Source organism: Ptychodera flava, unplaced genomic scaffold (genome assembly GCF_041260155.1).
Source record: "Ptychodera flava strain L36383 unplaced genomic scaffold, AS_Pfla_20210202 Scaffold_43__1_contigs__length_1316584_pilon, whole genome shotgun sequence".
NCBI lineage: Eukaryota > Metazoa > Hemichordata > Enteropneusta > Ptychoderidae > Ptychodera > Ptychodera flava.
This window is the reverse complement of record NW_027248365.1, coordinates 1,098,870-1,123,737: the sequence shown is the minus strand read 5'-3', so window position 1 is coordinate 1,123,737 and position 24,868 is coordinate 1,098,870. Positions and strand designations below refer to the sequence as shown.

General features: G+C 34.4%; 1 long non-coding RNA gene across 1 annotated transcript; it reads right to left on the bottom strand.

The window, feature by feature from the left end:
* Positions 1 to 22,661: 22,661 nt before the first annotated feature.
* LOC139128098 (uncharacterized) lies at positions 22,662 to 23,582 on the bottom strand. Its single transcript, XR_011551184.1, has 2 exons — positions 23,541 to 23,582; positions 22,662 to 23,160 (listed from the first exon to the last, which is right to left on the bottom strand). It is a non-coding gene; the product is annotated as an uncharacterized lncRNA (long non-coding RNA).
* Positions 23,583 to 24,868: the final 1,286 nt, after the last annotated feature.

Below are 24,868 nucleotides of genomic sequence, written 5' to 3'. Positions count from 1 at the left end.
GTTAAAGCTTCAAAATACTAACCTCTTTCGAAGCTTCCTCTTTTTGACCTTTTTTAAAGCTTCAACTACCTACCTTTACTGCAGCTTTGATTTCCTGATCTTGGTCGAAGCTTCAGTGTACCAACCATTGTTGAAGCTTCGACCTTCTAACCTTCAATGAACCATTGACCTTCTGACCTTTGACCACTTGCCATATACAATCCTTCTCAAAGCTTTGTTCTATCAATATTATCTCAAATTTATTCCTCAGGAGGTACAGTAGTGGTAACCTTCGGTGATTTTTTCATAAATTTTGTTCTGGCTCGCTAAAGTTGCACTTTCTGGTTCTGTAGATCATACAGCATGACTAAATGCCCAGTTATATCCTGCTCTCTAACACAGCATGTTGCAAGGCAGAACAAAATTACTATTAAAAATCTTCAAAAGTTAATGTTACATCTGCTGTAATTTATCTCGATTAGTTTTATGAAATGTGACACGTACTGCCTTTCCTCTTTTCTTTCTTATCGAAATATTCATTAACTCTTCTTCACATAAGTCTTTTATGATTTTTCGTTGTTTTTGTCTTTCCCGTCAGCTGCTGTTTCTTTTTCTAATCCTTGAATAGAAAAAGAAACTGTAGTTCACATGAAAGACAAAAAACAGTGAAAAATTATAGCAAGTCAGAGATCTAACATTCAATTGCCCCTTTGTCAATCAACTTGATAATTGACTTTTCAATGACAATCTGTAGCTGATCAGTTGTACATTCGGATTCCTTTTTATCAACTTGAACAACAATGTTGCGAATAACTGATATTTATCTGCTGGAGAAGGTTGGTCATTAAAACATTGTTTTTGCAGCTGATTGTAGTTAAAATAAATATAAAAAGTCTATGAGTGTAATTACGGTTAAAGCTTACTATTATCAATGTAAATGACTGAGACGTAGTCAAAGCTGTCACGCTAACCATTTATTCTTATATGTGCAAAAAATCTTGACAAAAATAATAAGAAAATCTCATAATTGAGTAAAAAATTTCTAAAATTTGAACAAATTTTCATATTATAACCAATTACCTAATAAAACCTAACAGTGAAAACCCTTTGAGACCCTATGTAGTTATCAGCAAACAGGAAATTATTTACTAGATAAAAATTTCTGTTGTGAACAAATGGTTGACAAACGTGCATTTCTTACATTAACTTATTGCAGTGTAAAATTCTAGTGATTGATAAGGTTGATCTTAGGTTATCTACTCTTCCCCTGTATATGCCTTTCTTCTCTTTTCGTCTCTCTCAAACCAATAAGACCATTTGTTCTCTCTACTGTCAGTAATACACCGAGCCCAGAATATTTTGAATTTACTCCAGAAATTGTTTATTTCTTTTTCATGCTTGTTTCCAATTCTACCGAATAGATCCTTCTGGTGTGCAAACGCTCTCTGGAAATAAAGAAAAACAATCACATGTACACAAAATAATTTTGTCTATTTTTTAATTTACAGGTGCAGGAAAATATTATGACTGTAGCCTCCAAAGGGACCTGATATATTGTTGAGTATTGTTTCATACATCAACAAATGTTGTGTCCTTGTTGAGGTTCTCAGTCACAATCAACTGTAATGAGTTAAACTTTGAATGCAAATTTGTGGCACAATTTAATTTTTTTTTTTCAATTTTAGATTCAACATTATTACATGTAGTTTGGATTCAAGTTGTTTTAATTTGATTTTTTCTTCAATCTTTACTCATAACATATATCTCTTTAAGGTAGTATCACCTCGAAAGTGAAAGACTTAAACTTTTGCTCTAACTTTCCTCAAGTGATGTTTCAATCATTCTCTTTCAAAATCAAGAACAAAAATATGGGGTCACCGTGCAAATTTTGGTACTCGAGAAACAAATTACCCAAGATTTACCGATAATAGAAATTCAAAATGGCCCCCATGTGTTAACTCTATGGAGAAAAATAAAAATTTCTGAATTTCGAAAAACTACGTCAGTGAAAAGTTTTCTTTCATTAACAGCTTTAAAATGAACACCAACATGTGGTATATCATGAGAGCACATGTAAAAGTTTGAGAGTCTGCCTGTCTGTCCCCTAGGTGTGTTCTACCTTTAGGGGACACTATCTGTAACTTTTTGTATATTTTTCCTAGTATTTGTGATCCATGTGGTCATTATTGTTGTTGATATGGTTAAATGAATGAAAGTACAGATTGTAATTCAAATTTCAACTGTAATAATGCTTATTATATACAATACGATTGTGTTCGTATGCTTGATACTTGGAATTTCATCATGTCATTGGAGATGAACATGAAACCAAAGGGACAATAATGCTAAATATCCAAAAGTTACAGTTTTTATACTTAACTACATTGAAAGTATATGAATTCTAACTCGATAGAATAAAACAAATCTTTACAATTCATACATATGCATATAATATCTTCATAAATTATGCCTTTAAAAATTTGACAAATGTAAGTTACCATAAGCATTGTTCTCCTCAACGTTGTTCATAATCGGTTTCATATGACGGATAAAATGATCGCCATAGTAGTCGGTTCAGGTCTTTTATCGTGTGTCCTCTGTTTGACTCAAATCTGAGAAGCTGTAAGATTTTAAAAAGTATTCATTAACATCAAATTCAATTAAGCAAGTAATTTACAAATGAATGTATTATTTAAATTGTCATTCATGCTTGTTGGTAGGTAGGTATGTAGGTAGGTAGGTAGGTAGTTTTCTAGGTAGGTATGCAGGTAGGCTTGCTGGCAGGCAGGTAGGTATACCGGTACATGTATGTATGTATGTATGTATGTATGTGTATGTATGTATGTATTATGTATGTATGTATGTATGTATGTATGTATGTATGTATGTATGTAGTATGTATGTATGTATGTATGTATGTATGTATGTATGTATGTATGTATGTATGTATGTATGTATGTATGTATGTATGTATTATGTATGTATGTATGTATGTATGTATGTATGTATGTATGTATGTATGTATGTATGTATGTATGTATGTATGTATGTATGTATGTATGTATGTATGTATGTATGTATGTATGTATGTATGTATGTATGTATGTATGTATGTATGTATGTATGTATGCATGCAAGATGTAGGTGTTAGTGTCAATCAATCGCATGTATGTATGTGTGTATGTATACATTTAGGCCACAAACAATAATTTGTTTCTGGTCATTGCGCGCATCATTTCAAAGCGTGCGCGCCAACTCTTTTTTTCCTGTTTTTCAATGCCTCTATGGAAAAAATGGGGAAATGTATCAAATTCCATTAAAAATTTAAAACATAGTGCCAAAGTCCCTGAAGTTACTATAGACATGGATATTGAAAATTAAGTATTTCCTGACTCTATGAAATTATCTCACTAAGGTCATCCTAGGGACTTGTAAACCAAATATTAAAGCTGTCTGACCAGCGGTTTTGAAAAAAACAAGCGACTCAACAGTTGACAGAGTTCTGCTGCGTCATGTAGAGAATAACCTTTTGTGACACATGTATTGATGTAGAAGGCGGATATCTTTGATAGCTCATTTCAGGATGGCCTGACCAAAAAATGTAAAAAAAAATTCTGTAAAAATACATACAGATTTCCATATTCATCACAATTTTAACAAATCTAAGTTGCGTTATCCCTAGGGACCTGTATACCAAATAACAAAGCTGTCTCACCAGTGGTTATGAAGAAGAAGATTTTTTACCAAAAATGCCTTTTTTTGCATTAATTTGTCTATTTTCAACAATATAAAAAAATTGAAAATAACAGTTTCTCAAAATCCTATTTTTCATCTACACATCAAATATCAAATCAGTAAGTACTGCAGTTCTCAAGATATTTGAGTGGACGGACGCCTCAAAAACGGACATACATACATACAGACTGACGCCTGACGCTGGACGGATACCCATCCCAATAGCTTCTATAGACTAGTCTATAGTAGCTAAAAATTGAAAAAAAAAATCGCGCCGCCACATCATTTTTGCCACATGTCAATGATCAGAAACACTCTTTTTTTTTATTGGACTATTTACCTCTGTGAGTATGTATGTGTGTATGTGTTTATGTATGTGTGTATGTATGTATGTATGTATGTATGTTGTATGTATGTATGTATGTATGTATGTATGTATGTATGTATGTATGTATGTATGTATGTATGTATGTATGTATGTATGAATGAATGTATGTATGTATGTAGGTATGGACAGATGGATTGATGGATTTATGGGTGTGTGTATGTATGAATGTATGTATTTATGTGAGTACGTATTTGTGTTGGTATGTATGTAAATGTATGTGTGCATATATGTATATATGTATATAAATACTCATGTCTGTCTCTCTTCATGTATGTGCGTATGTACGTTTGTTTTATTTGAGCAATAAAGCACACCGAGCAATTGTATACCATGAGATTTGATTAGTAAACTACATATATGCACGAGCGATAGGGAGTGAATTCTATGCTAATGACCCTTAATCAATGTGGAATATTCATGTACCTCGAATCTTGCATTGTATATCTGACCAAATTGAATCCTCAAGGGACAGATAAAATTATTCAGTCTGAGAGATGTTTGATTCAAATATATCCTTTTAACATCAATAGGATGAGATTTAGTAAATGGTACACAAGGCAACCATATTTCATCAGATTGTCATTACATCAACATAGAATTTACCAGCACTGAACAGATAGAAACAACACATATTGTTTATCGTTTATTCTGATCAAATCAATATTTGATCAGAATAAACGATAAACAATATGTGTTGTTTCTATCTGTTCAGTGCTGGTAAATTCTATGTTGATGTAATGACAATCTGATGAAATATGGTTGCCTTGTGTACCATTTACTAAATCTCATCCTATTGATGTTAAAAGGATATATTTGAATCAAACATCTCTCAGACTGAATAATTTTATCTGTCCCTTGAGGATTCAATTTGGTCAGATATACAATGCAAGATTCGAGGTACATGAATATTCCACATTGATTAAGGGTCATTAGCATAAAATTTTAATACCGAAACAATGCTCATTAATGTAATCTGCATATTTGAATATCATTATACCTCGCATCTTGCACTAATAGTGGTCAGATGTTTATATTTATTCTTATTTTCCGTAACTTTACAGACAAGAACAGAAGATGGAACACCACTCTCATACATAAGACCCTCAGTGCTCATCAAGCTTTTGATGGGGAACCCAAAAATAGCCTCATGCATAAACAGGTGATTATAACTTAATTATATAATTTTTTTGCGGACTTCGAAATTAATACTATTTTCAGGTGTATTCTCCAAAATATTGATCATATGCTGTGATTGATCCATTCCTCTAGATTTCCAGTCGAGACTGGAGACATATATGAGCAGTGTGATGGAAGAAAATGGGCATCAGATTTCCCTGCAAAATATTGCAAGGGATTTTTTGCTGGAGATCCAGTCTCACTCGTAAACAATGAGACTGGTATAATAAAATCCTTTAGAGAAAAGATTGTATCGATACTATTTCCATTTTGTTACATTATATAAAATAACAATTACAGTAGACTCATTTTTTTTCATTTTAATAATTTGAATTTATTTTAACATGATTTAATCTCTTTTTAAATGAATTTGAGTTAACGATGTACATAATGGAAAATTTAGTATAGTTGCTGATGATCAAAAGATTTAAATTTTCAAGATTGATGAAAAAACTTCAGTAAAGATACATCATATACATGGACTGATACAGTCTGTGTTATACAATGTTTACACTAATATACATTGCTAAGTATAACATGTAACACTTATTTTTTAAGGTATACTGTCACTTGTTCCAAATTGCAAAAGTTACCATGGAAAGAGAAAATCTAACCAATCACAGATTTTAAGCGGTTGGCTGCCTTTCAAAAGAAGGCCCCCACATAGACATTTATATACAAAGGAATGCCCCTTTGACAATATATTGGCATATTTAGATTACAAGTGACTGTATACCTTTAATCAATATATGCACATAGATATCATACAGGTAATATTTTGGTATGTGATCAAGGAATTTATTAGAGTACTATTTTGACTATCAACACATTTAAACTACATTTTAAACATTGTATAAACAACACTATCATAAAATATCTAATACAAAGATTACAATATATCTGTATCAGTAGTAAACTCTGGAGTGGCAAAAATGAAGAAGGTACAAGCATTGGTTCAGAAGACATTATCTCCTGAAGATGAAATTCTGAGACCTTTTTTGCATACTTAGTCAGAAAGGTATTATAAAAAAGCATGTATTTTGGCAAGTAAAAAAATTTAAACTATGTTTTGTCAGATATATATGTTAAATTTGGTCTGTTCTGAGTCAGTCAGCCCTGCATGTCCTGAATATTTTGTCTTCATCTCTGAATGTAGGGATGTGTATAGTTTTTAAATATGGTCTGTATATGTACAGTCAGTCTTTTTGTCATTGTTATTTTAATTAATTCTGGAATATAAAACATGTGTCAACAGTAACAATGGTAATTTCAAATAAATGCAATATTGACAATTATACCATACCGGTTTATTGATGGCTCACACAAGAATTTCAATATACTGTATGATATAATAGCAATAAAGCACTCCCCACGATAGTATACTGCGAGATTGTGACCAGTCAACTTCATATATGCAGCAACACTCGCTATCGCTTATGCATATATGTCGTGAACTGGACAAAATTTGTGGTATACTATTGTTGGGTGTGCTCTATTGCTTAATCGTATTACTGGGCTTTAACCAGTCTATAAAACAAGAAAAAGAAAAGATAGTTTACACACGTAATTTTGGTAAATCCAAATAAATACTCAAAAATTAGAACTAAAGTCCATTAATTTTGAATTTAGAAATGAATAAATTTATGATTAAAAGTTAATTACTGGATTGTACTATATAAGAAACAAATATGAGCTATAAATTTAATTCATTATCAGTTACTTTTGTTGTCTTTTTCAGATCTATTGTTCCATTAAAGAACTCATTAATGGTAGTCAATATTGATGACATTGTAAGGATAGTTCCAGATAATTATCTGATAACTCACATGCTCACAATGGATGGAGAAATTTACTTGGATCCGTTAACACATGAGGTACAGTACATTATAATATATGACCGTGCGCTATCATTTGCCTTTTAAATGGGCGAGCTGAACCATGTTACTGTTTCCAAATACACAGTAATGATTTGTTTCTGTTCCCCTGAATATGAATATGAATAATATTATAAACGGCATAACATTACAGCTGAAAAGTATCATGTAATTTGTAAAAATATCATAATCAATCACATAATAAAAGCACTAATGAGCCAAGTTTAGACACCCTTTTTCAAAAAAAATATTTCTCAATTTGCACGATTATATGGCATGCGTGACAGTGCGTTAACACATACTGCGCTATTCAGTGAATTTTGGTAATTTTTGAATTTTTTCTTTTGTTCGCTGAAAGTATAGTGGAAATAACAGACTCCACACCGACAATTAACCTTTATTTATGGGTGCGGACAAGAGAAAACCATAAATAGCAGGCTCGGCAAGCTCCGCCATTTAATTTGACTTTTCCATCACCCTCGCCAATAAATAACTGTTAGCAGGCAGCGCGTCGCCTGCTTTTTATATATTTTATGCAATCTAACACATTTTTGAGCTCACCTTTTCATCATGTGATTTTGAATAAATGCACTCGCTACAAGTAAACTTTTAGTTATGTTAATGGTTTTCTGGTCTAAATTGAAAACAACCTTATTTCAGGAAAAAGTGACATATATCAGGAACACATCCAGGATACCCGAATTCACGGTGCCTTTCACATCTACGCTAACGAAACCAGTGGAAATAAATCTAAACAGTGGAATAGTTTTCACGTGATATCTTTACAACTGTCCGGCTTACCTGCAAAGGAAAAGAATCAACTGAAAAATGTGCACTTTGTTTCCACATCGAATATCGCACAGCCATTGGAGCTGTTGGAACCAATAATTGACGACATTAACATATCCAAAGATGGATTGATGACTTTTGATGCCTCTACTGGAGAAGATATCATTAAAAAGCCACAAGTTGCTATTGGCATCTTCGACAGTGTGATGGCATCAAAAGTCACAACCATCTTGGTGCCTCTGCGAATAAACCATGTAGAGTTTGTGATGTAAGTAGAACACTTCATATTCACTTTGAAAATTTAAACCATAACTGATATTTCACCTATTTTTTTCGAATTGTTAGATTATTCATATATTAATAAATTCTAGTGCATTCTGTTGAATAGAACTGAGCATGTGCATTAAGGAGAAGGAAAAATTAATGTTTCATAGATTGGTTTCACTATACATTAATTTCTTTGTTGATGTTTGTCAATAAGACAAAGAATAAAAGGCACCAAATTCCATTTTGCTTCATGAACTAAAAGATACAGAGAAGACCAATTTATAATTCAAATTGGAACACTAATAATACATTATCATTATACAGTAAGATTTTGAGTTTATACATATACAGCCACATGGGAAGGAGTGCCTGTTAACCGTATGTGTTTCCGAACTGGTGTACCATAAGGCTCTTTTGCTTAGTGCATGCAAAATTCTATTGTTCTTGATGGTAGAAGCATATTAATATTCGACATTGTACAATCATTAATCATAGGTGTCATGAAATCGTGACATCTCCTAATATTACAAATATTACTCTTTTATAAATTTTAGATTGATAAGACTAGTCTTGGTGAAATAGGCAGATGTCGGACGAAGAGAAACGTGCAAGATATCATAAGGAAGGTAAAACTGGTTGAGTCTGAAAACCAAAGAAAAAAACTAAGACGAGAAACTGGGATAAAAGAGAACAAAAATTGTCTGTTCGATGTGGATAAATTCTGTCCATATAGGTTAGTATAGTCTGGTTATGATCTGCATAAGTTTTTTTCTACATATACACTTCCTTCAAGTTACAAAAGTGTCAAGTTTTAGACTTACACTTCCTTCAAGTTACAAAAGTGTCAAGTTCTTGTCTTAAAACAATTGTTATCATTACTCCAAAATTGAGGTTTTTTACCCAAAAAATACACCCACTACTGTTATCATGATAAACCTTTGAGTTTCTGCGTTTTGAAAATATATAGTATGAGGGGGTTTCCTTGTCATCTCTGATGAGAAATATTGGTTAGAAAAAAAAAATACTGTTGGCAACATTCAGTGCCACCTTAAAAAATGTTGAAAAACTACATACCTACAGTGATTCTGGTACCATTGTAGACTATTCATATAATAGTGACTCAAATATATTATTGTTCTTACTTATAAAAAAGAAATTGAATAAAAACATGATAAATACAGTATTAACATACCATTTACAACTGTTTCACATTGTCAGAATCACACAATTTTAATCCTTGCAACATTAAGAAATGTTGGGATCAGAATAACCAACAGTTTCCTTCAGGTTAACTGTTATGATATTGGTTTTTATATACATAAGTTATAACAAACTATAATAGAGACACTCCCTTGGACGAGTCCACTTTACACCCACAGTTAACAGACAGAAGTTACATTTTGGCCATAATTATTACTAATTAATAATATTATATTTCCTTGTTTTGTATTCTTTTTTGAGTGACACACCTCAAGACCGGTTACACGCCATTCTGCTGAACCCTAACAAAAATCTTATGACAGAAATAACTGGACTTATGGATGAGAATGATGGTCAAATCTTGCAACTATCGATAGATGAATTCGATTGGTCCTCATTTGAAAGACATTTGTCTTCCAAATCTATGAAACATTTAAACAGTTTCATTGGAAGGCACTATAAAATTTGGGTAAGTGTGGTTACATATTGAACATAACTTGTTTTTGAATGTCAGAGTGACACCTTTAGCAACTCCCATTTTTAAATACTGCCTTTGTTTTCCATCAATAGGTGTCCAATGAACTGTAATTTTATTTGGACACATACTTCCCATTTAAGGATTGACTTTGAGTTTTATAAAAAATAAAGTCAAGGACAGTGTGCTCATACCTGGTTTGAATTAGTCATCTAGTAATATTTAAACCAAAAAAAACCAAAAATGACAAAAGTAAATAAGATCTGAAACTTTTGGTACTGTAGTTCAACTTTAGAAACTTGCTTAGTAGAGGAATTTTCAACACAGTCCTTCATGGTTTCACCAGGTCTGCCAATTTGTATGAGTTCATGAACAATAAGGTACAAGCCCACTAATTAACTTCCGGGTTCGTTACCCACGAAGTAAATAGTGCAGACCTTGAAGTTTTGATATCTGTATGGATGCTTGTTTAGTTTGAAATTTAACGTAAAGAATTTTGTAGAGATATTTTTCTGCCTGAATAAAAATGCAGACTGTTATGAATAATGACTGAAGCATTTGGTGGTAATATGAGGAGTTCTAGGGCTAATAGAAATCATAACAATGAGCCTAAATTTTGTCAAAAACAACACTGAGGGTGCTATTTTCATCGCTTTCTCAAATTTCCGTGGACTTACCCACATGAAAAATTAACCAGTAGTCAAGTTCACATTGACTTAACACCTGTTACGAGGGTTCGTGCCGCTGAATGTTTTAAAATAGGAAAATCGAGCTCAACGCTACTGTGGTGACCTATAGGAAATTAATTAGTGGTATTGTGCCATAACAGGTAATGACTCAGTGTTAGCGGATTAGCCTTTTCCAGTCATTGCTACCACTCATACACGTAATAGGTAAACTGCATACAAATAGGTTAAAGGTCATAAACCTCAAGACTCAGATGCGTAGGCCGTTTCAATTAATACCACAAGTCCCACACATTTGCAGGATTTCCCGTTTTTCTTACCTCATTTGCGTATTTTTGACACTGACATGTTCATTAACACAACCTCACATCTCAATCCCTGGGTCAACCTGAACACCATATACTAAGATTGTAGGTATTGCAGTTTGGGAGCTTTTGCGTGGGACGGACATATATACGCACACATATACATACCAAATATGAGCTAATAATACTTTACTAATTAACTACCATTTTGATGACACAATTGCAGATGTATATTAAAAAACATCATATGATATTTTCAATACAGGTACAAATCGCACCATTTCACCTTGCACGTTGTAAATCAGTTCCAACTGGTTACGTTAAGGCATATTGCCTCTTGTCTGAGGTCAGTGTCATTAATTCAAGAATCATTATCATTACGACCATGTTACCAAAATCGACAATATACATCGAGTATAAAATATCATGCGCTTAATGCTTATCAACAAAAGGGATATTTTGGGTTATATGAATAATGTAGCAGGAAAATGTAGTGGATACATAAAATGGAAAAATTGAACAGTTATGATCAGCAGTTGCAGCTTCAATTCACAATTATTAGGTGTTCTTGCTTCATTCTGGTCCCCTGCTCAATTTCTATGACTGGCTGCGCTACTCACAAAAATATGGTAACATATGGGCTGCGCTTTGGGCTGCCGTATTTGAAAGAATTTTGACTGTCATATTAGATTAAGAATTGGTGTTGAAATGCCAAGTTGAGTGAGTTGTTGTTTTCCACTGATCACCCCAAAATACCCATGATACAATGGTACCGGAAATCAGGGGTTGTGCTGCAGACTGTGAAGAATCTAAAAGTAAGAAACCAAAAAATTTTCATATCTCCCAACCATGTGAAAACCTCTCAAAACATTCCTAAATTCCTACAGTTTCCCATCATTATTAGTGAATGCATTCTTAATACTTACTGTGGAATCTTCTTTATGAATGTCATACTTAGATAACACACATGGTGTACCGGCAAGCAGGATATACACCTGAAGAGATAGAAGACATGAGAAACACTATCCATCATTTCATTGATATCCTGACTGAACTTGGTAGCAAACTTATAAGGTATATCAAGTTAAATTTTTTTCTTACATGAACAACCATGAAAATTACTAAAACTCTATAATTGGAAAATCTGCTGATAGACAGAGTAGGATACGTAGAGGCACAATGATTACATAAGCCACACATCAGTGATATCTCACATGATCAATACATTTCATATCTCAGTTAACGATATAACTATATTTCTTATAATTTCAAACAGCAAACAAACAACACACTATCTATTACACATACCCGACGATATTGCCAAACATGGACATACACATGGATTTCATGCAGAGAAGTTTGAGGAGGAGAATGGCGTATTCGAATGGTGCAAGAATATACCAACAGGCACAACCCAAGTTCTGACACTGTCAGGCATATGGCGAAACAAGAAGTTTTGAGGTTTCTTTTTAGATGGTGGACAATGGAAAGGACCAGATAAAACCATGTAAGGGACTGTCTCACATTTTAGATAAGTTCATGAAGCAAAATTTCTTCATTTACATCAAAAACCACCTTATCTTAATCAAATGATCAAAGTATGAAATTTTGATGCCTGTATGAGAGTACAATATAGCTATTTGCTATAGCTATTTAAATATATGTGTACCCTGACCACATTAAATTGTCAAAAGTTCACTCAAATATGATCACTAACCACCATCAGTAGAGCGCAAATGCGACCAAATAGTTACAGCAAAATTTGTTCATACGATTTTGTATTATGTTAATTTTGACACAAAACGTAAAGAGAAATTACAATAAAAAATATGAGTTAAAGAGCAGTGGTCATTCTACATTTTAAGGTTAACTTACAAATTATAATCAGAGTCTTTATCACTACGTAAGATGTAAATTTGTCTACACAAGTTTTTCTTAATGACATGGTCACCATTGAATATAAATCTTTTAAGTGAACTACGCTAAATAATGAAAAGTTGTTTGTAAACTCATTTTCCATTGACAACAAGTCACATAGTGCGTGATATTCACAACTGTTACATGTGAATTTTTTAATAAATGGTTAATCAATGGCATTTTTATCACAGATGTCATGCAGGATCAGGAGTACAAGCAATTGGAGAGTCTCCAATGATCCAAAATTACCTATTTGGGCGAGAGACGCAACTGGTGAAGTCATGTGGAATGATGACAAATCCGGACAGAGATAACAACAGGCATCAGGTTACAAGACGAATGGGTGAATTGAGAGTTGCAAAAGAAGATATGACAACTTACCTTAATCAGCAATTGGGTGTTGAAATGACAATTGATGAAATGACCCAAGGATGGTTCAAAAACTACTCAGCAGTGGTGGCTGGATCACTTGAAACAGTAAAGATAGGGGCATCAGTATTATACAAAGATAATGAAGATAAGGTATGTGTATTAGAATGTTTGAAGGTATAAAATGACAGAAAGAGTTATGGTAACAGATTTTTGTTTGAAAATAAAAACAATCTAGTCAATGTCAAGTATATCAAACAATGAGCAATCCAGGTATTCTCAGATCACTGACATCACAATCCATGACACGGAGAAAAACCTTTCTAAATCTCCACTCCGATCAAATATTCGTATGGAAACGTTTCAGAGATGACATCTTTATGATTTACACGGGAACAGAAAGTGAACTCCAAACCTTTGTCGGGGAGTGCAACATGCTGCACCCTATGTTCAAATTCACATTTGAATATTATGTCGATAAAGTCTCATACCTTGACGTAACGGTCTTTAAAAGTCAGAGATTAAATTGAGAAAGAAGGCTCGACTTCAAAACCAACACAAACACCAACCGACACATTCCAATATTTATTGAGAAATTCGTGTCACCCGAGCGACTCTTTCAAAGGCTTCATTAAAGGTGAACTTCTCCGATATGCTCGCACATGTAACAAGGACATGGACTTCATTGAAAAGGTCAGCTTTCTCACATGCACACTTCAACAACAAGATTATAGAAAAAAAGATATATATCGTATAAAGAAAGATGTTAATCTCACCAACTGTCAACGATACCTCACCGATAAAGATAAGGGGAATGACATAAGAACAAAACTGGTCTACACGACGACCTTCAGTCCATTCATCAAAACCAGGCAAATCAAACAATGTCTAACAAAAAATTGGAAAATAATAGAAGCCGATTAAACACTGGTCAAAGTTTTTCCAGAAAAACCTATCATAGCATACAAAAGGAATAAAACATAAAAGACATCCTTGTTCAGGAACAAATCAAGCATGAGGATAAACATAAACACGAACGGTCCCACCAACAAACCGCTATGATTCCGAGACTCTGTCCTGAAGTCATGTGAAATATAAATCGTGTACGTACACAGATCGTTTAGAAAACCCCATTTGTATCGAAAATGGCGTCGATCACAAATCCTAACGAATGTCGAACTGTGGTGTCGCCAATCTATCAACACATTTTCTAAATCTCATACCATTTTAGTCTGCATAGAACAACTACAAAACAGGTATCATTTTAAAGCTGACATCGCTCTTCCTTCTTGCAAAACGCCATACGCGTACCTACACAAATAACCTTTAGGCCAGGAAGAAAAAATAAATTGTTCATCGGAATCGTCGCTTCTACTTTGGCATATTTGGATTTTTTTTTTTTGATCGCCGCAAATTCTTACTTCCGCATTACAAATATTTTTAGTTCTGCCGCTGGTGGCGCCCTAACACTTTGCCGGGTTTTCGCGGGCATGGGATTTTGAATGAGACTTCCGACGTGTTTCACTGGTGCTTGGACTTAGTTGATTACCAACATGTTGTTGTGACGTCTGAATTTAGCGAATCACGAGGCAAAGTGGGTCGATTTGGCCAGAAATTTCCTCTTTTTGTAAAGGTTAGTACATGTCACATCATGAGTATTAATTTGATCGCCAACATTCGACGTGATGGCCAACAGTTAGTTCCAAAGACGCTATTCAGTGTTTGTCCTGATTACATTCGGCGATTTGTTCAACAAGATCGTTACAGCAGATGGACGGTGCATCAGATTGAATGAAAATTGCATCGAAAGTATAAACAATTACGGCAATGACAAAACAAATGGTTGAGTCGATGTTAAAGTACGATCTGAATGATGACTATATAACTTCAATCCGATCAAAGTACTGCAGTGTTCTTGTTAGACCATTGTGTAAAATGTGTAGAGACAGTGGTAAAGAAGCCAAAACATGGGGCCAAAGTAAAATGAAAAAACTCAGATGCTAGGTTCCACCAGGACAATATTAAAGGACAATACTGAATTGTTGGATTTCAGTGATTTGCTGTACATTTCAGTTTTATTCTGAGAGAATGTTGAAATACTCAGAATATGTTGTGCAAACACTAACTGTGAATGTAATGGCCTATGTTATTGTTGGGAAATATAGTATTGAATTCAGTTACCAGTATCAGTGTTTCTTGTCTGAGATATTTCTGGTAAAAAGGGAAACAATTATCTTGCCTTGTCTGCATCTGTGCAAAAATGCCAGAGAACCGAGTTAACCTTTGGCCTAAAAAAAAAAAAAAATTTCGCTCGCTGCTCCTGGAACTTGGTCCCAAAACTCCGATGAACTAGATTTTTTTTCTCTCTGGCCTTATAGCAGTATTTCTAAAAGAGATGACGAACATCTGCAAAATGATTCTCAGTACTTGAGTGAAATCGATAAAATGCAGGTAGAAATGAATCGTAAATATTTCGAATATTTCTTCACTCATCGGACTTGTTCAGCAGAAGACGTGGATTATATTGACAATTGAAATTCGTCGAAATTCACAAGACAGAGGCTTAATAAGTGGCCCAAAACTGCCAATCACACTCGGTGGGTAATTTGTGACCTAGCGTGACATGTTCAATGTTTAATGATGTAATCTGGTTGATGATTGGCTAAAAGCCAGAATACATTATCATAATGATTCGCCAATTTTGGAAATGACCCGGACTGGTTGACTAGAATAAAAACAGATATAGCTGAAAAGTAAACAAATTACCTTCTTAATTACCGACTGAATTCACAATTTGGCCAGCATACAGATTGATAATTTGCTAATTAGGCGTCCCATTTCATGTTGACTCCACTGTAAAAATCATGGTCATTGAATTTATATAATTGCAATTATGCGTCACCATTCAGAGGGTCTTTTCTGAAAATTAAAAAAAAGTGATGGTCTAAAGATTATCTATCATTTCCACATGTGATCTTACAATTGTCATTCTGGATCAATGTGAATAGTGTATTGTTGTAAGAATTTCAATTATTAATAACACTTCATGTATCAATCTATTTTGATAGGACAGAATCGGTGTCATCGCAACAATTGCTGAAATAAAGTTAAACAAACTACCAAGTAAAGGGGTCATCCAAATAGAGGATTACGAAACAGAAATGGTATCACCCAACACACCTTTAACTGATGAGCTCTTTGGTTGCCAAGTAATAAGACAGACAGGACAGCATTCGCTAGTTGAACCAAAAAAATAGTTCAAATGATCAGTGTTGTACACGACTGCAAGGGTGGTAGATGTGATTTGAAACTTGTAAATAAGAGATATCGAATTGAACGCAACGAAGTCAGAAGAATCAAAAGTACGTTATAAATGTAATTACAACCACAATAAATTTCTCGTCAACCGCTTCAAATTCACTCATACTAAGAGAATTTTTGGAATCTAGAATACATCTGTCATTTCAATAATGTGTTTCCGCTGCCACTCTCAAATTCGAAAAATTACTAAATTTTTAGATAATTAACATTTTTTTCATTGTTGAATTGTAAATATACGAATGCAACGAAGCAACTAGTTGACTAGGAGCTGAATGTCCCAAAACCTCAAAATAGTTCTAAGCATATGATACTTTATTTGAATTTGATTGAATGATATTCTGTATTGGCACGGTTAAGTTTGCTTATAAATTTAAAAATTTACGAAAACTTTCAATACCCAATACGTAAATTTACTGTAAAATTCCAGAATCCAGAGGAAACACAGCAATATATGTTTATAAACACAGTTTTTCGCACATTTATATAGTTTCATATAAATAATATCAATGACTGCATGGTCTACTTGTAAAAAAATAAAAATTTAACTTTGGTATTCTTATGATTAAATTTTGTGCAGCCATAGGCTAGCATATATTTGTTAATTGAAATAGACATAATTTCTGCAAAAAAAATCAATTTATGCAAAGGAATCACTTAATAAATGAGACAAGTGTAATTTGTTGGTATGTGTGTAAGACAACTTAGTTGAAATGTATGAACCCTCTTCCTTTCATTCCAACATACACTGGCATTACCGGTATATTGTATTGCCATGATAAGCACAAGGGTAATAATTGAAACAGAAATAATTTATGCAATGAAATTAATTAAGAAAGAAGACAAGTATTAGTTCTTAGTATGGATATTTATGTGTAAGACATGAGATGTGAATGTATACACACTCTTTCTTTCATCCAAGCAGACAATATATTCTCTTGTACAGCCATTGGCTAGCACATCGTTCTGATTAAAATCAGGTTAATTCAATGCAAAGAAATTAATTAAGAATTGAGATATAGTCTTGGTTGTTAGTTGGGTGTATATATGTAAGACACACTAAGTGAAATGGATATACACCAGCATAGACATGCTAACTATAATATCTGAAATTTATGCAAAGAAACTAATAACTAGTTAAGGTGTATATAGTCTGATAATATTGATGTATTAGCATAGAACATGGTAAGTGAAAAGGATGAACACTACATATTTTGACTTTACAGACTGTATCTTGAGTTCTAAGAAAATACTACTGATGTGCAGTATAAGTGTAGTTGAATTTGATCCATACAAGAAGTTAATAAATAATGTTTATGTGAATACTTGTAGTTGTATCAGCAATTTTGTACGTTTGATTGATGTCACACTAAAAGAGGAAAATGGCTTGCAAGTTAAAGGTGCTTGCTTATACACACCATAATATTGCCTGATACGTATTTGGCTGCTAGCTTCACCACATTAGGTTCACTGTCAAGCTGGCGACGTCCTTTAAGTTCGGCGTCTTCTGAGTTCCAAAACAGCCTGAGAAAGCATCAAAATTAATGCCAAATCAACAATAATTTTGGTTGGCTTGGCATGAAATAGACCGAACCTACTGGCTTAGTGTTAAAATGGACGAAATCTGGCCTACTTTTTCCTCGGGCAGTTCTCGGGCTGTCATCGAGCAATTATGAAAGGGCAGTATTAAGGGGAGAACAATTTGATTATTTTTTTGGGGGGGGAAAGGAGAGAATCTGTATGGGAGCAAATTTTTTTTTCCTGTCACAGTTACAACAATTTTTTTTCTACTCTCAGACCTGCATCATTTTTTTTTTTCTAATGGAGGAGCAGTGCAATATTTTTTAATTTGTCATCAAGTTTGTAATGCGTTATATATAAGGTAGCTGTCCTATAATTTACGGCCTGAAACTCCGAAATTTCGAGTGACCGCCCCTCTCGTCAACCATGGTGAATTTGAGTAAGTCCCTTCTCTAACTCTGAAATTTTGACTGATTCCCCCACTTAGAAAAGTTAAATACAAATACATGTATTTGTAAAATTTAAAAAATACAGCAACAGTTAAGACCTTTGAAATCCTGATGTACCCTACTAGGCTATCATCAGTTATCTCATGATGGTTCAAAAAAGGTGAACCCATCAAAATGAAATTCAAAGTCACAATACGATAAAGATATAAAAGGTCACGCAGTATCTAACCATATAGTATATTGTTTAATTTGGATGGGTATTATGACAGGGTTTTCACTAGGATATCTGACCGGGCATTGAAAGTACAGGGAGAGAAATACACGAGAGGCTTAGAGGGAAACTGTCACAGGGGCTTTCCCCTATCTTGCATGGTAATTTTTAAGATGTTGATATGTGCAATGTTGCAGTCTGGTGCAATCTGAGAAGTGTTTTTTAATTTTTTAATAAGGGAAACTGTTAGAATACCCCAAGGGAGAGAGTATGAAAGGGGGTTTCCCTCTGTCGTATTGAAAATTTTGAGAAATTGATGTGTTTAATGGTGCAATCTGAGATGAGTTTCAGGTTATTTTGCACTCAGTAAAACTGTTTGAAAATGACATTAAACACTGCAATATTTTTTTACATTTTTTACATGATCAGTGTTTGTGTCAAAATATTCAACAACCAAACAATGACAATACAATTTGTGTAAAACAGTTCTGTTTGCCAGAGACTATAGATAAATAAATATACAGGAACGGAAAATCTGTGACCTTCTTCTGTCATTTCTCCAGCTGCCAGCTTCTAATGAAAAGCCTGGATAAAGTATGTTTAACTGTCAAAATTGTCATTGGAATGAGGTAAATTAAAACATGACACACAAACAATGACAATACAATTTGTGAAAAACAGTTCTGTTTGCCAGAGACTATAGATAAATAAATATACAGGAACGGAAAATCTGTGACCTTCTTCTGTCATTTCTCCAGCTGCCAGCTTCTAATGAAAAGCCTGAATATAGTATGTTTAACTGTCAAAATTGTCATTGGACTGAGGTAAATTAAAACATGTACCCCCCCCCCCCCGTGATAATCAAGGATGGATTCACAACAGTTCAGTTGTGTCCTAGATCCTGTGAAAATTTTGAGAAATTGATGTGCGCCACTGTGCAGCGTAATGCAATCCGATAGGTATTTTAAATTTGTGTTTTACAAGTAAAACTGTTAGAAGACCCAAGGGGGGAGAGCACGAGAGGGGGTGCCCCCTCTCACATTGAAAAGTTTGAGAAATGGATGTGTGCAATGGTGCAATCTGATATGTTTCAATTTATTTCAGACAAAAAAATTGAGTAACCCCGCCCCCCCCTTCTTCCTCTCCACATTTTGAGTAATATCCCCCTGAAGTTTTCAATTTTTTTGGTGACCCCCTCCCTTGCAATTCATTATATTTGTTGTTCCTCAATTATTCATTGTCAACTTGTACATCTTTCTAATATATTTATATTGAGAGAATAATGTATTGGTTTTAACTCTAGATTATTAAATCCTCCTGTCTTGGGTTTCAAAATTTTCACAATTTACAGAAGTCAAATAGTCCCCTTTAGATAGTGCATATGCCATTGAGATATTGCAACAGAAATCCTAAAATATGATTTCTTCGGTCAGAAAAGGGAAGGAAAACATTGAGTGTACTGAGGTGTAAAGTAGACCTATGTAGTGCCTGCTTATATCATAAGTGCTGGGGAAAAAAAAGAATTGCTCGTGGGAAAAAACATTTGCGCCGCCTATGGCGGTGCACCCGCAAAGAATACATGAGAATAGGGTTTCCAAATTTAGCTAATTTCTGGTGTATATTGACATTTTTTTTTAACCTCTGTCTGTTATGAAATTTTTTTTATCGGGCCATGATAGGATCAATTTTTTTTCTTCTATCCCACATGGCGACAGTTTTTTTTTCTCAAAATCCTCCATACCCCCCCCCAAGAAATCAAATGGTGTACCCCTAAATAATTAGTAGGACCCAGTCCAGGAACATTAGCAAATGGCCAACAAGAACATAACATATTTACATAATTTGAACGAAATGATCCACCTATTAATGAGCCAACAAGTCACGACCAAGCATGAACGATGCTCGATCTTTGCAATCAAGAAAGATATATTGGGGGACATAAATTCTCGAGAAAATAGCACATGGTCATCAGACCGAACTACGATGATAATGTTCTCATCGCTCTTTTTCCCAATTTACCGTATGTAAAATAATCACATTTAAACTTAAAGTCTTGCCATTTAAAAATTGGACTTGGTATCTAATTAAAGATAATCACAGGAAAAATTACAATAATAACACACCTTCGTTAGATTCCAAAAACGAGATACCACCACTTCCAGTCACCATGTGCACCGACCACAAGGTCCGGCGAAACCACTTTGCAATTCTCGGGTCGATGTGAGTTAGTGTCCAAATAGCGTTAGAGTGTGAAAAGATATTGAACTTTCTTATAGTGTCAAATTTCCTCTTCTATAGAAACCAAAATCGCCGATAAAACACGCCATTTCAGCACAATTTCTACATTTTGCGATAATTGTTTTGTTAATCCCTCTGTGTAGTTCAAACACCCCTTTTGAACTTTAAACAATGGTACGACAAGAAGGTGGCGCTGTCAACATGCTCCCTGTCAACATACGTTATTACATCACAGTGTAAAGGTCACGATAGCCATACAATGCGATTGCCTGCCGCGCCGGGCCACGAGGACATCAGACAAAATTACTATACTGGATAATGAAAATGACGAGTTAGAATTGTATATATGAGGTAAGTATCTTTTTAGACAACTCTATATGTTATCTTCGAAAACAGCATTCATACTATGTATCTAAAAATAAAATATTTGAAAGGTTCAAATCAAAATTCAAAAATGTTTTCAGACTGAAACTTTATTTGACCTTGGGAAAATAACCTTTGCCCAACCTTTAAGAAACAAGGCTGTCAAAAGGTTTATTGTAAACATTTGACGAAGGTTCTAAGGCTGAAGCTTTAAGCAACCTTACAAAAGTAACCTTTGTCTAACCTTTCAGAAAACTAAGGTTGTCAAAAGGTTCATTGTAAACATTTGACTAAGGTTCTAAGGCCGAAGCTGTATTTAACCTTGTGAAAGTAACCTTTGTCTAACCTTTCGGAAAACTAAGGTTGTCGAAAGGTTCATTGTGAACATTTGACGAAGGTTCTAAGGCTGAAGTTGTATTTAACCTTCGAAAATAACCTCATTCAAACTTTGGGCATTAACCTTTGTACAAGATTGCAATACAACCTTGGACTTGGATTTTTTTGAATCAAAGCTTTGTCTAAGCTTCAGCATGAACGCCAGCACAACCTCGGAGGGAATCGACCTTCAACAAAGGCGGTGCACAATCGCGTGTGATAGGAGGTCAGTACTCGAGTATACCGTAGACCAGTTTTTGGTGAGTGTTTTCTCAAAAATGTCACACCCTCCTCTATTTTCAACGATCTGAGTTGCTCTGAAGGACGTCGCGTTCGGGGATGACCCGTTTTGAATCTCAGCCAGGCACACGAAGTCGACATCGTCGCTTATGAAGACTTGCGCAAATACGATGAACGGAACTGTCACCAAAAATGCCGCATTAAACACGAAGAGTTTCTCTGATATGGTCCAAAGTCACCCAAGGAGGTCAGAATTGTATCGAAATCCATCCCGGGGATTCTCCCCTTCTCTCCTGGCACCCGTGACACAGGACATCGCCGCATTGACAGTGGCTTCACGTCCTTTCCCAAAACAGCTACCAATGTGTAAACAACGTAACCTTATATAACATCACCTGAGACCGAGACGAGACAGACACCATTGTGCACCAGACGACCTCAAACCCACATCATCTGCATTTCTGGTTTTGTTGGCATGCAAATTTCAATAAACTTTAATCGATAACCTCTTCGTTTTAGTTCAAAGGTGCGTGCTTCCTTCAGTAGTTGCTACCCGCAGTCATCTGTACACTTCGATATGAATATATATATATATATATATATATATATATATATATATATATATATATATATATATATATATATATATATATATATATATATATATATATATATGTAACCGGGTAATTAAACTGACAATTAAATTTAGCCAGATAATTAAACCCGACCAAGGTTCATATCACACAATAAACAAACCAGGAAAGAATGATTATCGTACAATTTGCGTTGCAGTTTATATTAAGGTTTATTTCACTACAGCTAAAATCTCTACTACTAACGATAATAATAATAAAAGAATAAAACACTGGTTTACAATGATTAAAACCAATGGCAGTATTACTGGAAAATAATTTCCAGGCGCAAAATCTAAAGTTCATCCACCATAATAAAGTTCCAGATAATTCTAAAATGGCTGTTGTCTAGGGTTCATTCACTTAGCTATTGTTCATATGGCTGTACAATGGCTTCTCCGTAAGTTGTAGGTCAATGTCCGTCGTGTTGCTATGACGATGATAGTCTATCCAATAGGAAACTACGTTACACACACAGAGTCCTTCCAGCCGCTCCTCCCTGGGGATTTGTTATTCCAACCCTGGTAGCCATACTCGAGTTGATGATTGACTCGAACAAATTCCAGGCACTCCTTGGCTCTTCACTCGGGCCACACAATAGGAACACACAGGAACACACGCAGTCTACCAGTAATTCATTAACTGGATCTCCTCTGTAAACACAGTCATGTAAAAGACCAATGGCAGTTATGTAAGCGTTTCCTTCTCTTTACACAATCTCATTCAGGATGAGACTAAGTCAACATGATAGCAAATACACTGTTCAAAAATCCCATTGAAACAAAGAACTAAGAATCACAGAAAATTTCCTTCAAAATCAGAAAACCCAAATTTCAACATGTTAAATAAACTTCACTACTATCATAAAGTACTACTAGAATCAAACTAACTACAGAATAACAACTTAGAAACTTTTCCTGTCAATTGGGAAAACACATGGTCCTTCCACGTTTTAACTTGAGGGGTGTGTCTCACACTTTGAGACTTTAAAAAGTTCATTGTTTTCAATACCAAAGCGCTCAAATACACATACCTGTAAACACAGTCATGTAAAAGACCAACCACGTTGTCTTGGAATTTCTCCTTGGCAGTAAAACGGATAATAATTCCTATACTCCATCTGTTTATCTTAATGGTATGAAAATTACATTTGTAGCAAAGAAAAAGCATCTTGGGTATTTGGTGACGGACCAGTTTAGTGATAATGAAGACATTGAGCGTCAAAAGAGAGCATTATATGTATCTGCAAATATGCTTTTGAGAAAATTTTCATTATGTTCATTGAATGTAAAGTGTAACCTTTTCAAAGCATATTGTTACCAATTATATGGTGGTAATCTGTGGGTTAATTATACTGCTGGTGTCTTGAAAAAAGTGAAAGTTGGTTACAATAATGCAGCTCGCATTTTTCTTGGCTATGAGAGACGCAGTAGTGCAAGCTCTATGTTTGTTTCTAATAGGATTGATAGTTTTGATGCTCTTTTACGAAAGCAAATGTATAGTCTGATGAAAAGAATATCTTACAGTGAAAATACAATTGTAAGAATGGTCAATGATGTACTGTTTTACAGTTCTGACTTGCGTAACCTGTGGAGAAAGTCGATCTTTCATGGTTAGTGAATGAATTTATATATGGATAGTATATCCAACACCATTTTTTTTGTATCACAGTATCTGTATTTCCTTTGTGTAATTTATATGGACTAATGTTGTCCGAAATAAACAAATAATAAAAAAAAAATAATAATAAACGTACATCCACACCAAAGTACTGTCTTCAGCAGTGAAAATCAGTAGAGCATTGCAATGCATTGTGGGTGAAGACGCTATCAATGAAATTCCACACATGTGTCATCACACTCAAACAACACGCAGCAGATCTAATCACATGACTTACAATCGTAACCGGGGTTACACATTCCCCTCAGATGCTTACACACTCCGGGTGTAAGTTACTTTGGTAATTGATATAATGAGACTCAAGTTAAAACATTAAAACTTAAAAAGGCAAAGGTCATTGTCAATGTAACCCACTGTTATTGTTTTTAACAGTCAGTCACTCTAATCATACTTCACGTCTTTGCAAACAAGAAACATCTCTGTACCCGGTAAAGGTATTACATGAGTGGTAGGACTTAACAGGCTTAGCAAATTTGCAATTTGCTTGTACCCCCATTCGGTCATAGGTCAATTTATCAGCAGGCCGTCTAGCATTCTGTCGTTTTGGTCGTCCCTCTTTGGGTGGTTGTGGCATAATTTCCACTTCATTCTGGTGTGTTTCTTTTTCATCAGGCACATCTGTTGTATCAGTAGGGTCAGCTGCTGTTCTATGGTGCTGATATCATTGTCATCGGTTACTAT